The 15,099-nt window shown below is 39.0% G+C and overlaps 1 pseudogene; it reads right to left on the reverse strand.

Moving 5' to 3' along the window:
• Positions 1 to 6,607: 6,607 nt before the first annotated feature.
• On the reverse strand, positions 6,608 to 11,511 carry LOC147867341 (uncharacterized; annotated as a pseudogene).
• Between the last annotated feature and the right edge of the window lie 3,588 nt (positions 11,512 to 15,099).

The raw sequence follows: 15,099 nt of genomic DNA on the forward strand, positions 1-15,099 counted from the left end.
CTACTATTGTATATTCTCTTAACATAATATATATCTTTTGTTATCATCATTCTCTCTCTCTCTCTCTCTCTCTCCTAGCTACTAGAGGCGGGTAAGCGAACATATTATGCATTTGAGAACACATGCAATCTTGGAGATATTAAGTGTTGGGTCCTCAATAAATATCTTTTTGACACTTTGGTGACCCCGGTTCTTCTCTATGGGGTGGAAGTATGGGGTGGTAGCATCCCTAAATCTATGTGGAAAGAGTTTGAAAATGTCCAAAAACATTTTCTTACAAAGTTTCTACAAGTTAAGAAACAAACACCCTACACCCTCCTCCTTGAGACGGGATCGCATCCCATTGAGATCATGGCCATGGAAAGGGTTGTTGAATACATGCTTAAGGTTCAAAAAACCCCTCACATCGACTTCCTAGAATTGCATGGGAAGCAAGCAAAAAGATCCAAAAGACGCATAAAAGCAAAATTTTGTGTTCCGGTTGGATGCAAGATTTAGAAAAATGGTTTGGTAGATGGGATGCAAGGTACTTGCTTCATGATGCGTCACTAGATTCCTCTGTAAATGAGGCCTTTTGCAACGCCAATGTATAATGACATGGGACAAATGTGGTGGCTCACACTTCACACATTATACTACAAATGTTGCACCGAACTACAAAACCATATTCTTCGCGGAATGGGGAAGCCGTACACATCGATACATGTTAGAGCCCATCCCGATATCTGCCATTCGAACCATTGCTTCCATGCGACTTAGCTCGCACGCATTGATATGTGAGACGGGACGTTGGGGCACAAGTGATGAGAGTGGCCGACTATGCACACTTTGCCCTAAACAAGTTCGAGAGTCTAAGTATCACACTTTGATACAATGCTCTGCCTTTGATAATATTCGACCATGCTTTCCACATCTCTTCGATCGAGCCCAATCCTTGCACGAATTTCTCTCACAACCACGATGTGCACTCTCGATTGCAACATTCATTGGTAAAGTTCTTGAACATCGAGAGTCACTACTCACCTTCACACGTATCACGTGAAATGCAATATTTTTGGTCTCATAGGTCATATTTGCAATGAACTGTCCCCATAGGCCAAGAAGACAGGTAAACCAAATAGTTGCTAGTTCTAATTGTACTAAACCCGAGTCTATTTCAGTAGGAATATCTGATAGTACTAATAGCCCAAATCTATCAAACAAATTTGATGTCCTTAGTTAGTCAGAAGAAGAGTTAAACAACTAAGTCCAGCCAAAATAGGGGTTGTTTGGTTGGATAGCCCTAGATCTGTGTAGCCCATTAGTGGTTCCATTCCCTCTAAGCAAGTTAGCAATGTGTTCTTAGCCCAAGTAACAGTTAGTACTAAAAGTACCTCTCTATTACATGTCTCATCACTCCTAGATTCCGTAGCTAATTCTTGCTTCATGGATAGGAATTTTTCCCAAGCCCATCAGATGTCCCTAGGAAAACTCCCATGTCCAGCCTCTATAGTAGTCATTGATGGTCATCCCATTGCTTCCAGAAATATCATAGAAGAGTCAGAGCCCATTAATATTGTCCTAGATCATTTAGCGTGTGTAGTATCCTTTAATATAATTAGTATCCTAGAACATCTCATTGTTTTGGGAATACCATGGTTCGAATTACATAACCCAGGCATAGATTGGAGAACAAGAGAAATCCGGTATCGACGAACCCAAGGATCTACTCATCAGATTGCGACCATTTCGCTACATCAGTTGCATGAGGAAGGACGCAAGGAAGAAATGTTTCTCTTCGCAATATCAGTAAAACCCTCCAACACCACTAAAGAGGAATTCATCGCTCAACTTCCAAAGAAGTATCGTCATTATCCGATGTGTTCGATAAAGTACAATTCAATACGCTTCCTCACCATCGACCGTATGATTGCCCCATTGATTTACAACCGGCAAAAGAGCCACCATGGGGACCGATCTACAATTTGTCACCAACCAAGATAGAAGTCCTTCGAGCCTATATAGAGGAGAATTTGGCAAATGGTTTCATTCGACATTCGAAATCTCCAGCCGGCGCACCCATTTTCTTCGTGAAGAAAAAGGATGGATCACTTCGTCTCATCGTAGATTATCGTGGCTTGAATAAGGTCACCATCAGGAATAGGTATGCACTTCCCCTTATCTCAAGTCTTTTAGAACAGATCAATGGTGCAAGGTTCTTCACAAAGATCTACTTACGAGGAGCATATAACCTTGTACGGATCCGACCAGGAGATGAATGGAAGACTGCGTTTCACACCAGATATGGGCACTTCGAGTATACGGTCATGCCATTCGGCCTCACTAATGCGCCAATAGTCTTCCAACACATGGCAAATGATATATTTTGAGATCTCTTGGATGCTAGTTTGATCATCTATTTGAATTATCTACTGGTTTATTCGAAGACCCAAGAAGAGCATGATTCTCATGTATTATTAGTACTAAAATGACTTCGAGAACATGGTCTTTGTGCAAAGCTGGAAAAATGTAGTTTCGAGTGCAACCAAGTAGAATTTCTGGGCTATGTCATTTCCTAGGAAGGCATCTCCATGGATCCAGCTAAGGTCAAAACAGTGGTAGAGTGGCAGACTCCATGTTCGTTGCGAGATGTGCAATGCTTTTTAGGCTTTGCCAATTTCTATTGTTATACGTTTTAGGGTTAGGGTTAAGGACGATGATGATGATGAATGATAACTATGATGATTGGTAATGAAGATATACATGGTGATGGAGAGTATGATGGTGAGAGAGATCATATAGAAAAGCATTGCGGGGTGGGAGGTGGGGCCTAGAATGGCTCCACCCCCCTCCCAAGGGGGGTTCAACGTTAAGGAAGAAAGAGAGAGAGAGAGAAATATGGTTATTGTTGTATTCATTCATTCCCCATAAGGGGTTAAATGGTACAAGAGGGGGTAGATACATAGGGGTGTAAGCCCCCTCGAGCATTCATATTGGACACTCACTCACACCTCCTGGTATCCATCCACATGCACACACGTGTGCATGTGTTCACATATGTATAGACTCACAATTACATTTATGCCTCCTACACATACACAACAACATCATGATAACATTCGACCCTCAATCATCACACTTGACTCTCCGTACATCTCGTACGGGGTAACATCTATCGCAAGTTTATACAGGATTACTCAAAGCTTGTTCTGCCTCTCACACAGCTTATCAGGAAGGGACAATCGTTTGTTTGGACTGAAGAAGCAAACATGGCTTTTGAGAGTGTTAAGAAGGCATTTACATCAGCTAAGATTCTAGCTCATGTTGATCCAGAAAAACCATTCATCATCGAAGCAGACGCGTCGGATTTCGCCATGGGTAGCATTTTGTCACAACATGGCGATGATGAAAAGCTACATCTTGTGGCTTTCCACTCACGCAAGTTTGACGCCGCCGAAATCAACTATGAAATTCATGATAAGGAGCTATTAGCAATAATGCACTCTTTTACGCAATGGAGGCATTTTCTAGAGGGATCTTCTCATCAAGTCACCGTATTCAGTGATCACAAAAACCTTGCCTACTTTCAGAATGCTCGTGTGTTAAATTGACGTCAAGCTTGGTGGGCCCAATTCCTTACTCGTTTCGACTTCAAAATTACACATCGTTAGGGGAAGCAACAAGGGAAGCCAGATGCATTATCACAGCGCTCGTATCTAGCACCGTGTCATGGCGAGCCAGCTTTCGATAACCAAAAGCAAGTAATCCTGGAACTGGCACGATTGCAAGCAACGCAGGTCTTCGGTATGCCCTTGGATTCCCACGTTATCGATACCATACGTGAGAACTTGAAGACAAATGCTTTCGCCAAGACATTCTAGCACAAATTGATCCCTCTCGAGCATCTTGTTCACAGTCGCAACAACCAAGTACGGACTATCGACAATTCGAATGTCATGATGGATTACTATTCTTTAAAAAACTCTTGTATGTTCCTAATGGTTCTTGTTGCCTTTGAGTAGTCCAAAACTGTCATGACACATATACAACTAGGCATTTTGGTAGTACTAAAACATTAGATTTAGTACAATGATCATTCTGGTGGCCCCATATGTGACAATTTGTCAAAGATTTTGTTCAGACTTATCATATATGTTGCAGAGCAAAAATGGCAAGGCATCATCCATATGGTTTATTAGAACCATTACCAATTCCAAGCAAGCTGTGGCAATCCATTGCTCTAGATTTCATCACAGATATTCCGGTCTCTAAGGGATTCAATGTGATCTTAACAATAGTAGATTGATATACGAAGATGGCCCATTTCCTACCATGTACTAAGGAAATCTCCAGTGAGGAAACCGCCAAAACTGTCATGCGTGAAGTTTGTCGGCATCATGGCCATCCCAATAGTATCATCAGCGACCGTGGACCCCAATTCATCTCGAATTCTAGAAGCACCTCTTTAAAATGCTCAAGGTCACTTGTAACCTCTCCTCCGGCTACCACCCGCAAACAAACGGCCAAGCAGAACGAACAAATCAAACGTTGGAGCATTATCTTCGGTGCTTTCTAAGCTATCATCAAGATGACTGGGCGGATATTCTCCACTTCGCCGAATTTGCGTATAATAACTCTATCCCCTCATCGACAAAGGTTACACCATTTTATGCTTATACGGGTTGTCACCCCCGGTGGTGTGTATTTGAAACCACAGAGTTACCCACAAATCCTTGTGCAGAGGATTGTTTGGAGCAGTTACGCAAGATACAAGTGGATTTATCAACTCATCTCCAACGAGCTCAACAAACACGCAAGGTTTACGCGAATCATCATCAGCTTCCATCCAATTTTAACATTGGAGATTGGGTATGGCTACTACGACGATACATCAATACTACTCGCCCATGTGAGAAATTGGATTATCGGCGATTAGGTCCTTTCCGTATTATTGGAAAAATTATTAATGTTGTTTTTCGTGCCGATCTACCTCCACAACTTTGGATACATCCGGTGTTTCATAGTTCTCTCCTTGAACCCTATCAAGATAGCACCATCCCAGGTCGTATTAAACAACCTCCTCCCCCAATCAAACTTGAAGATGGACCTCAGTACGAGGTTGCCACCATCCTCGATTCCAAGATTGTTCGCAACAAGCTCTACTATTTAGTCGATTAGCTAGGATATAGTCCCAGCGAGCGTACTTGGGAACCAATAGAGAATGTTACCAATGCTCATGCTCTCCTTGAAGACTTCCATCGTCAATATCCAGACAAACCGGGTCCTCAATCCAAAACAACACGTGACACTTGTCGTTTTAAAGGAGGGATAGTGTCATGATAGAAAATTGAGGTATATTCCAAATTTCTCTGGAACATTCTAGAAACTTCAGGAGTACTCATGAGAACACTATAAAAGGAGGCACAAGGCATTATTTCGAACCAAATCGGTTCAACACCACTCTTAAGCCTCCTAGCTACTATAGTATATTCTTAACATAATATATATCTTTTGTTATCATGATTCTCTCTCACACACACACTCACTCACTCACTCTTTCCTTCTCTCAAGAGTTCTACACCTCCCTTAGTACTAATCCTCATCTTTTAGTACTAATTCCTTCTCTGTCTTAGTACTGTTCCTGACACCTGGTACCGGAGCCTCATTAGCTTCCAGAATATTGAAACACGATTAACAACATTCTTGTTCTGGAACATGATGTCGATCTTCTCCCAGAGTTCATGAGCCTTACTTTCTTCATTGAAGTTGTTGTACAGACTCGTCGATGAAGCACCGGATGTATGTCGTCGTCTTCATGTGCATCACCTCCCACACTTTGGCGTCGATCTTATCCGGTCTCTTGTCCCCGAACTGAATTGGCAACCAAATATCTTTAACCACCAAGATATCCCTCATCTTCAACTTCCACACTGAGTAGTTGGAGCCGGTGAGCTTGAACATGGCGTCGAACAATTCTTCCATTTCCTGTGTTGTTCGCTCTGATACCAATTTCTGGAGAATAGTGCGGAATACTACTCGGCCACAACCGAGTCTTTAGATCACTTCGTTTAAGGATCAAACACAAAAATGGGAATAGAGATGAATACTCGTACACCAAAAGAAATTACACAGGATGTTTACGTGGAAAACCCTATTAGGGAAAAACCACGGGACCCCACAAACTCTAAACTATCACTATATGAGAAAGGTACAATCAGAGACTCGGAGGCAACAACCTCGAGCTCTGTTTCTTTGCCAAGCGACGGTTACAACATAGTATCGCTCTATATCTCCTCTCTCTCTCTATCTGTTACTCTCTATACAACAATATGACCCCTCTATTTGAGTGATTGCCTTAAGTCATATTTATACTTATATGAACATAGGGCTATTTACAAATATAGCCTCAATAGGCTTACTGAAAACATATTACAAATATGTCTTCTCTTCCAGTTCTCACTGAGTCCTCTTCATTCATAACCGGATCCCATCCGGAGGGACCGATTTCCCAACACAAATGACATTCAAAATATCTTCTATTGAACTCACTTGTTATGACTTGTCCTCTTTAGATATTGTGAAGTCCGTTTTTGTTCGTAAGAAAAGACTATTACAAATATGTTGGATGCTAAAATGTCTAAGAATAAAGGCTAACATGAAAGGATCAAGTATTAAAGGAGGAAGTTATATGTTAATGACAAGGGTGTCAAGGTCATTGTCCATGGGGTCGGGCCTACGTGCACGGAAAATTGTTATTGCCCGATCAATTGTAACCCCTTTGTTATGTCCTGGTCGGGATCCCATTTGTGTATCCCATGATTGACTTATAGCATTAGTAGGAGTGATGGGGCTAAAGAAAGTTGTGATTGTTCTTTGTGGATGAGCTTGTGTGGCTGTATTCTTCAACAACGTTTCCCGATGTCTCTTGAGCTCTAGCAAGAAAAGTCCTAGGAACCGTCGGTCCTCATATTCCATTACCTTGCATAGTGGGGCAAAGCCTTGTTTAAACATGCAATGGTATCTCCCTCTGATTTCATAAAAGACACAATGACAAACATAGTGTTCTTCATATTCCAATCCTTGATGACACAATTGGCAAATTCTCTCTTCTAGAGGTAATCGTGTATATCTTCCTACCTCAATCAGTAACTGATGTGATGAAGTTCGCAGTTGCCCCATCACACTACGTAGCACATAGGATAGATGTATGTCCATATAAGGTGGCTTGATGATGAATCTATCCTCCGATGTGTGTAAGGAGTGTGTCTTACAGTGGGCCATATTCGTACCAAGTGGTATTTTGGGGCTGATCCATGTTATTTTGTTTTCCAAGTTAATAATATCAATTCGAATCACTCTATTCTTTTCCATTTTGATCATATTTAGATGGGGGTAGTCCAAGCTATATTGGAACGGGGGTAGTGCATTTATACTCATGCCATGTGACTTGAACCATTGCTGCATTTCAACATACCAACAATGAATGTCTCCATTTTTAGCCGGTTGTCATAAGTGACATAAGTGCCAACCTTCGGTACCTTTGTTTCGGGAGCTCCCAAAGATGTTGGATAAATGTCACTGATCGGAACAATGCCTCAGTGATTATAGGTGTTGCTCCCATCTCTACTCGGATTATATCCCGGGGCACTAATGCTTTGCTCCTTATCATGCGAGCAATCATTGACACTAAAGGTCTCTCTAAATCTTTCCAATGATTTTCCTTGCTAAGACTTGGTCCCCATGTTTCTATTCCATAGAAAAGAGTTGGTGTGACAAGTGTATCAAATAACCACACCTTAGTTCGTGGCTCTTGGAACTGGAAATGTGCACATTGTCTCTTGAGAGCACCAAGGGTTGCATATCCACGAGAAAGTCGGGCACAAGAAGCCTCTTGTAAGGAGAACCTAGGTGATAGAGTGTATAAGACAAAGGATAGTCGTACACAATATGAGGGCTTGACCAAGCCAATTAGAGAGAGTTGTGAATTAAAATAGATTATAACGACCAAGGGACCTACGACTTATAGAGGGAAACTCAAGAAATTAAGACAAAAGGTAGAGAAGATGAGAAAGAGATAAGAATGTTATAATATTCAACTATCAAGACCATAAAAAGGGGATAAACTCCAAATTCAACTAAAAACCAAACAACTTCTAGACTTCCAATCACCTAAACCCCCAAATGTCTTTCAGTATTCTTCATTAATCGCTTTCTCCTTTTGATTATGCCTCCTTCTTCCACTTCTAAGATTCCTTTTTCCACTCCCAAAAACCCCCTCTTTAAAGATATCACTTCTTCTTTTATAATCTTCCTCTTCTTCCTCGTTCACGCTATTTTTAGAGGCTTTTTATCCCCTATTTTTAGTTAAGACACAGTGACCTTCTAATCATTATATCTCCCTCATCCGAGCTCCAAATTTATAGATTTAAAATGATATAGATATCTCTCTTTACAAGCTTTCTAACCCATATTTAAACATGATATTTGGGTTACAAACAAAAGATTTATGACCATTCTTTTTTTACTATTTTTTGAGGCCCCTTTTTCTTTTTTTACTTTTCTTTGTGTCTCTTACTTTTACTTTTGACTTCTTCTTAAGGTCTTGGTTCGTGTTCTTAGCCTCCAAATGTGAATGGTCCATACCTTTCTAGAGTTCAATAGCTTGAATTCGAAAAACAATTTCACACTAGACCCTGTAAATGTTACTCTTAGGTATGTGTAGGAGCATGTGTATTCCACCTTTTACTCTCCCAAGAAGAATTTTGGTTCTTATCTTGTTAGCCATGTTTGAGTGGTGTTAAACACCATCACCTTAGTTTTATCCATGTTGATTGAAAAACCTTGGTCCATACAAAATAGTTTTAAGGCATTTAGATGTCTTTGTAGGCCCTCTGGAGAGTCATAAATCAACACAATATCATCAGCATATAGTAATATTTGTATAGCTATACCTGCTAGGCGTGCTCCCGAACCCCCGAATCTCTCTATATAATGTGATACCTCATTTATATAGAGACCAAAGAGAGTGGGTGATAGTGGGCATCCTTGCCTCACTCCGATTGTACTAGCCACCGCCTCTGACAAGCCCTTGGAAGACCGCACTTTTCCTTACGCAAATTCATAGAGTGCATAGATTCCCCATTGCATATCTGTAGGAATGCCAAAGGCTTCTAGCCGCCACATAAGTCGAGCACGTGGCACTATATCGAAGGATTTTCAAAAATCCACAAAAGCAACAATAAATCCTCTTATTGTGGGCTCTACCGTCCTCGATAAGGGCCCGAAGGGTGAATATGTGATCCAAAGTTGTGAACCCCTTCCGAAAGCCTGCATGTCCAACTGAACACATCCATTCTACTCTGCCCATATACTCAATATTGATTCTAGAATCGACCCATATAGTTTACCCAAGTAATGGCCAATCATGATTATCCTATAGTTGCTTGGCATCATGGGGTCTCCACCACGCTTGAGGATTGGCACAATGGTATGTTGTATCCATCTAGTAGGGAAACCTTCACACATGGCTCTATTAAAGATGTGTGCTAGCAATGGGAGCAAGGTGTCACGAGCATAGATAAAGTGCTCAACCACCAATCCATCATGATCTTGGGCCTTCCCAATTGTAGCCGATCAATGGCATTTCTTACATTTTGTGGAGTAAAAAAGGTTGATTCATGTGGGCAAGATCCATGTGGGTAGGGAAGAGGAGGTTACCCCGAGATATCATATACAACCTTTGCATATTCATGCCACACTTGAGGTGAGGTCAGTTGTCTAGTAGGTTGCCTCTCATTAAACATTTTCCATGCTCTTTTACTTTCTTGTCCTAGAAACAAACAATACAAATTATCTTCAAATTTAGCCAAATTCAATCTTCTTCTTCCTTACAAGGCGGCGTTGGAATGTTGCTCTCACTTGTTTGTGTGTATAAATGCCCCAAGTTACATCACGTTGCAAGCATCTCCTTGTATCACGACATTCCTCATCATACCAACTATTTTGTATTACTCTACCGTGTTTGGGGGGATTGGCTATTGTGTGAGGAAAGGCATTTGTGACTGCTTTATGCAATGATTTTGACAATCCTTGGGTAAGTTCTTCAAGGGGTGTGAAAGGATCCTAATTGAGCATGTCATTGTATACACCACAACTATACACATCAATTGTCTCGCGAGTAAATAGATACATAGGCAGCCCACTCTCCTTCGCATATACATCCTTTGTGCATCCATCCTTTACCTCGAAGCGTAGATATGCATGATCTTTTGCCAAGACAATAGGTCTACTCGATATAGTGAACTCTTTTATTTCAGGTATAAGATATGGGGATCCCAATAGATAATCGATTATGCTTCCACCTCCTTTTGGGTTCCAACATGTCAAAGCATCTGATCCAGGCCATTGTGACAAGCCATTATATATCACAAATCCATGCGCACTTCCCAAGGCTAGAAAGTGTTTTCCATATTCAATTATGGCACTCATATCTTGAGCTTATCGCTTTAGACCAACCTCTTCTGCCATAACTTCTCCATAAACAACCTCGTTGGTGTTAAACATAGTTGTTTGTTCATTCTTGGTTCATGCATTAAAATCTCCTAATAGTATTATGTCCCCCATAGTAGCAAATCTTATGATATCATCATATAATGGTAGATATGGTGATTCACCTAGAGGTGCAAACCTTGAGTAGGCTAGTGGAAAGTAGCAAATTGCAATATATAACTCCCTAAGATCCCCTCTTTTGATTCGTATCCATATGTAGCGCACATCGACATCCTTATGGACAACATGCACTCTATCATGGAGCTCATTTTTGTATAGCACAACCACTCCTCCCGAACCTCTAGTGCTTCCTTGTGTCCGAGGTTGGGGGCAACATATTGACTCCCGTCTATATCCTTGTACCTCAGGGAGTTTGCTAGTCATGCATTGGTGAGTCTCTGTATACATAGCAATATCTGTGTTTTTCAAGGTATCTTCAAAATATCTGACATATGTCCGTAGAGAGCCAGTGCAATTCCATATGGTCATGTGTAGGGTCTCATTGGCCATATATAGGCATGCGATTCTCTTCTCTATAATAATGACCTTGCCATCTCTACATACGGCCCATTTTCCTTCCTTTCTTGCATCAAGCACTAAGTATATTTGTTCACCCTTGAGTGCCTTTCTTTTAGAGAGGAAAGCTTTTTTCTTGTCAATATTCATGAAGTGGATGATAAGGGCTTTAGCTCTAGACTCATCTCTTCCCACCCTCCACGCCAAAGCAAATAGAATATCTTATGCTCCAATCTTTGTTCCGAGATTTTTGGCATCTTCTTGTGGACTTCCTTTTTCGGCCCAACCAACCACTCGTACATGCAACGCACAAGCTTTCCTCTTGGCTTCTTCTTCTAATGTAGCATTTATCATTGTTATCCTATCCATGGATGTTCCTTTTTGCTTTTTCACTACCTCTATCCAAGGAGCATTTGCTTTAATTTCATTTTGGGCGTGCTCAGCTTGAGCTTTGGCATCTTTGGCCATGTCTGCCCATGTTTGCATTTCCTTAATGACATTGGCTTTCACTGTAGAGATGCATCTTTTCCACTGCTTCTTGTCCTTTTTTTAAATCCACTTTTATAGCTCCTAACTCAACCTTACTTCAGGATATTTTATCCTTAAGGTATTGTGTCATGTCATCCTTGAGCTCTAAGTGTGATTTCTTCACATGGCTTATTATGTCTTTCCGCATCTCTTCTAATAACTCAGTCTTGAGGGAGGCATACAACTTTGTTTTCTATTTCTCAATCTCCTTGTTCATTTCTTCTTTTAGTGTTATTTCTATATCCTCTCTAATAAGATTGATCTCTTGGGCAATCAAATGGCGTAATAGATCATGTTTGAGAGAGAGAGAGAGGAGGAAGAGGAAGAATAGCAAGTCTACAAGAAGTGAGAAGAGTCATGGTAGAAGGAGGGAAGTCTATTTTGGTTTAAAGTCATAGAAAGAAAAAAAGTTCTATCTTGTTGAGTTTTTCGTTGGAGTCTAAAAAGCTTGTATTGTCCCCTAATGTTACAATAATAGATTGATATATTCACATTCGTAGGTGTTCCCAAACAAATGGATACGAATGCATGAAAAAATATTCGTAAAAATAAAAATAAATAAATAAAGAGTTTATAAACCCCCTCCTTTTTAGTTTCCTAGATATAAAAAAAATGAGACTTCACAATAAAAAGGGATTTGACACTAATAATATTTTTATAATAAATGTGAAAGTATTCGTTTTATTTTTAATAAATAATATAAAATAAAGGTTCATTAATTCCCCATTTTTTATCCTCCCAAATTTTGTGGATATTTTTATGTGACATTAAAAAGGGAACTTCACACTAACCATATTTTTATAATAAATATAAAAATACATGTTTCTTCAAATAATAAATAAAATAAAGGATAATAAACTACCCCCTTTTTTATTTGACACTCTAAAGGAGACTTAATACTAATCATATTTTTATAATCTATTAATGAATGATTGTTCTTTTTTTAGTGAATTTATTTATTTAAAATTAATTAACTAATTTTTATTATATTTATTTTGCAAAACAAATGGTTTTACAATGTTCTTGAGGCCATTTCATATTCTCAAAGATTGCGAATATCATGCATAAAGAATATCATGAATATCGCACGTGTGTCAATCAATGGTTATAAATTATAATATAACATTCCTTTCTCTTTCTTTTCACCTATCTTTCTTTTCTCCTCACTATCTTTTCTATATCTCTTTTCATGAGATATCAATTAACTTTAGGAACATTGCTTTATTTCCAACAATGATGAGTATTGTTTTTAAAGTTGAAGGTTTATCAAAACTAATTTTGATATTGTAAAACAAAATGATAGGTTGGAAGTGAAAAGAACCTTGTGAATCAAAACCATAACTTTTTTTTTCACTTTTTATTATATTTAGTTTATGTCCTTTGGCGCTTAGCAATATACATGTGCGAATCTATGTTATCTTTTTATATGTGGTCCTAAGATTTTATTAGTTATTCAAAGATTTGGTGTTAAAAGTATATATATATATATATATCTTTGAGATTGGAGAAAATCATTTCATGTAATCTTCTTATGAAGTAATGTCAAATATAACCTACAAACTAAGTGAACACATGTCTTTACAATTTGAATATACATTTGGTACATTATTTGAGGAAAGGGCATGTCTATCATTAATATAGCAAAGATAATGTTACAATGGTAAATAAAAATCTTATTTACTATATTAGAGAGTGCGCAAAATAGACAAGGAATTTGCTAGTTGAAAGAGAATTTATGGAATCATTAATACCCTTGTGGGTTCCACACTTCATTCCCGTATACTAAGGATACTTTACAGATTTGGTATCTAAATTATATCAAAGATATCCAACATGATCACTATAAGCTAATATTCAAAAGTTATTCCTCTCATGAAGTATATGATCAATTTCTACCATTAAGGAGTCACCTAGATCTTATAATTTCTTACTATGAAAAGGTAAGACATGTTTGTTAAATCTATTTTCATTAATCGGGACATATTTATCTCCAACATTAGAATTATAAAAGTGGAATTGTGAGCCATTATCATAATGTTATGGAGTTTGTAACTAAGATACTATTATAGTTCAAGTTCTTTGATGAGTCAGATTTTAGTGTTTGATTGTTTCCAAAACACATGTTCAAATGTTCTTAATGGTAAGACAACTTGAGATCCTTCATGTTCAATGCTTTGTGTAGCCTACTTGTGAAACAATAATAAAACAAACACATACAAGTAGAGCTTATTCAGCTTCATATGATGTCATGATGTGGCATGTGCAAAGGGAGAGAAGTGTTAAAAGTCGAAGTTTTAAAATAGGTCAAGATATTAGTTGAAGTAATAATTGGAAGAAAATTTGAGAGGAAAATTATTTTAACAACAAAGCAGTAGCATAAATGCTAAGAGCTAATATTGACACAACATGGTCAAGGCCCAAGGATTCAATGATCAGAAAATGTGAGTAAAGGAAAAAGATGAGCTTAGTCCATCTATGACAAATGGAAATGTGCAATGAATGCAAATACAAGCTGGAATCACCAAGGTACATGGGAGGCCTAAAATAACCAAGGCAATGTTGTTATTCATCATAGACTTCCACGTCGTAACTCCAAAATATCCCCACTAAATGCATAAGTGACAAAAGGAAACTTGGAACCACAAGGATGTGTTGGAGGCCTACAATGACCAAGGCAATGTTGTTGATGATCATAGATTTGACTTGCCACATCGAAACTCCAAAATATGCGCCCAAAAAAATACAAGATCTCATTGTTGGGTATATTTGAATGCCCAAGTTTTATCGAAATGGAATCATAGGGTAGTGAATCACATGGGAGGCCTATAATGACCAAGGTGATATTGCATTGACCATAGCTGACTCACCACGTTGAAGCTCAAGACTATACCCCCAAAAAATCATTCTCATCCTAATTTTTTTTCACCCTAAATTGGTCAAAAGATGATTTCCCATATCTACCTAACTTGGAAGTCTAGAGCCATAAAGTGATCACGAGTTGCTTTTCAAGTACAGGTATATGGATGAGAACAATGTTGGGCAAAGTTTCTCACCCCTATCGGAAATTAAAAATTTTAACAAGTCCATGCCACCATGGATCCACTCACTTAAGGGTATGCAGGTTTGGCTATCCTTGAACTTCAACACACTTCCTCCCCTACCCTTATGTATGATGCAACCATATGGGCTTTAAGAGGCCCCATGTACATATGGACATAGAGAGTCCACTAATCATTACCTTGTCCTCGATAATATATAGCAAAGTATCCACCCCACATGAGATCATTTAAGTTCAATTGACAAAGGCCTCCCCCCTTGACGATAGAAGCATTGTTCCATCAGTCCAAAACAATCACTAGCCCCACTAAACCCATACATACTGGTTATGATTTAGTGAGCATTGAGCTTTTACCTGAAAATACTTCTCTTTGGCAAAAAGATCATATGTTGCTGATTATACTTTTAAGCGAAAAGGATATCTTAGCCATATGTCCATATTACTATGTTACTATCACAGCTCCACAAACA

The sequence above is a fragment of the Azolla caroliniana genome, unplaced genomic scaffold (assembly GCF_043228905.1).
Source record: "Azolla caroliniana isolate FFs.n. ecotype wild unplaced genomic scaffold, voAzoCaro1.0.p SCAF_2, whole genome shotgun sequence".
NCBI classification, from domain to species: domain Eukaryota; kingdom Viridiplantae; phylum Streptophyta; class Polypodiopsida; order Salviniales; family Salviniaceae; genus Azolla; species Azolla caroliniana.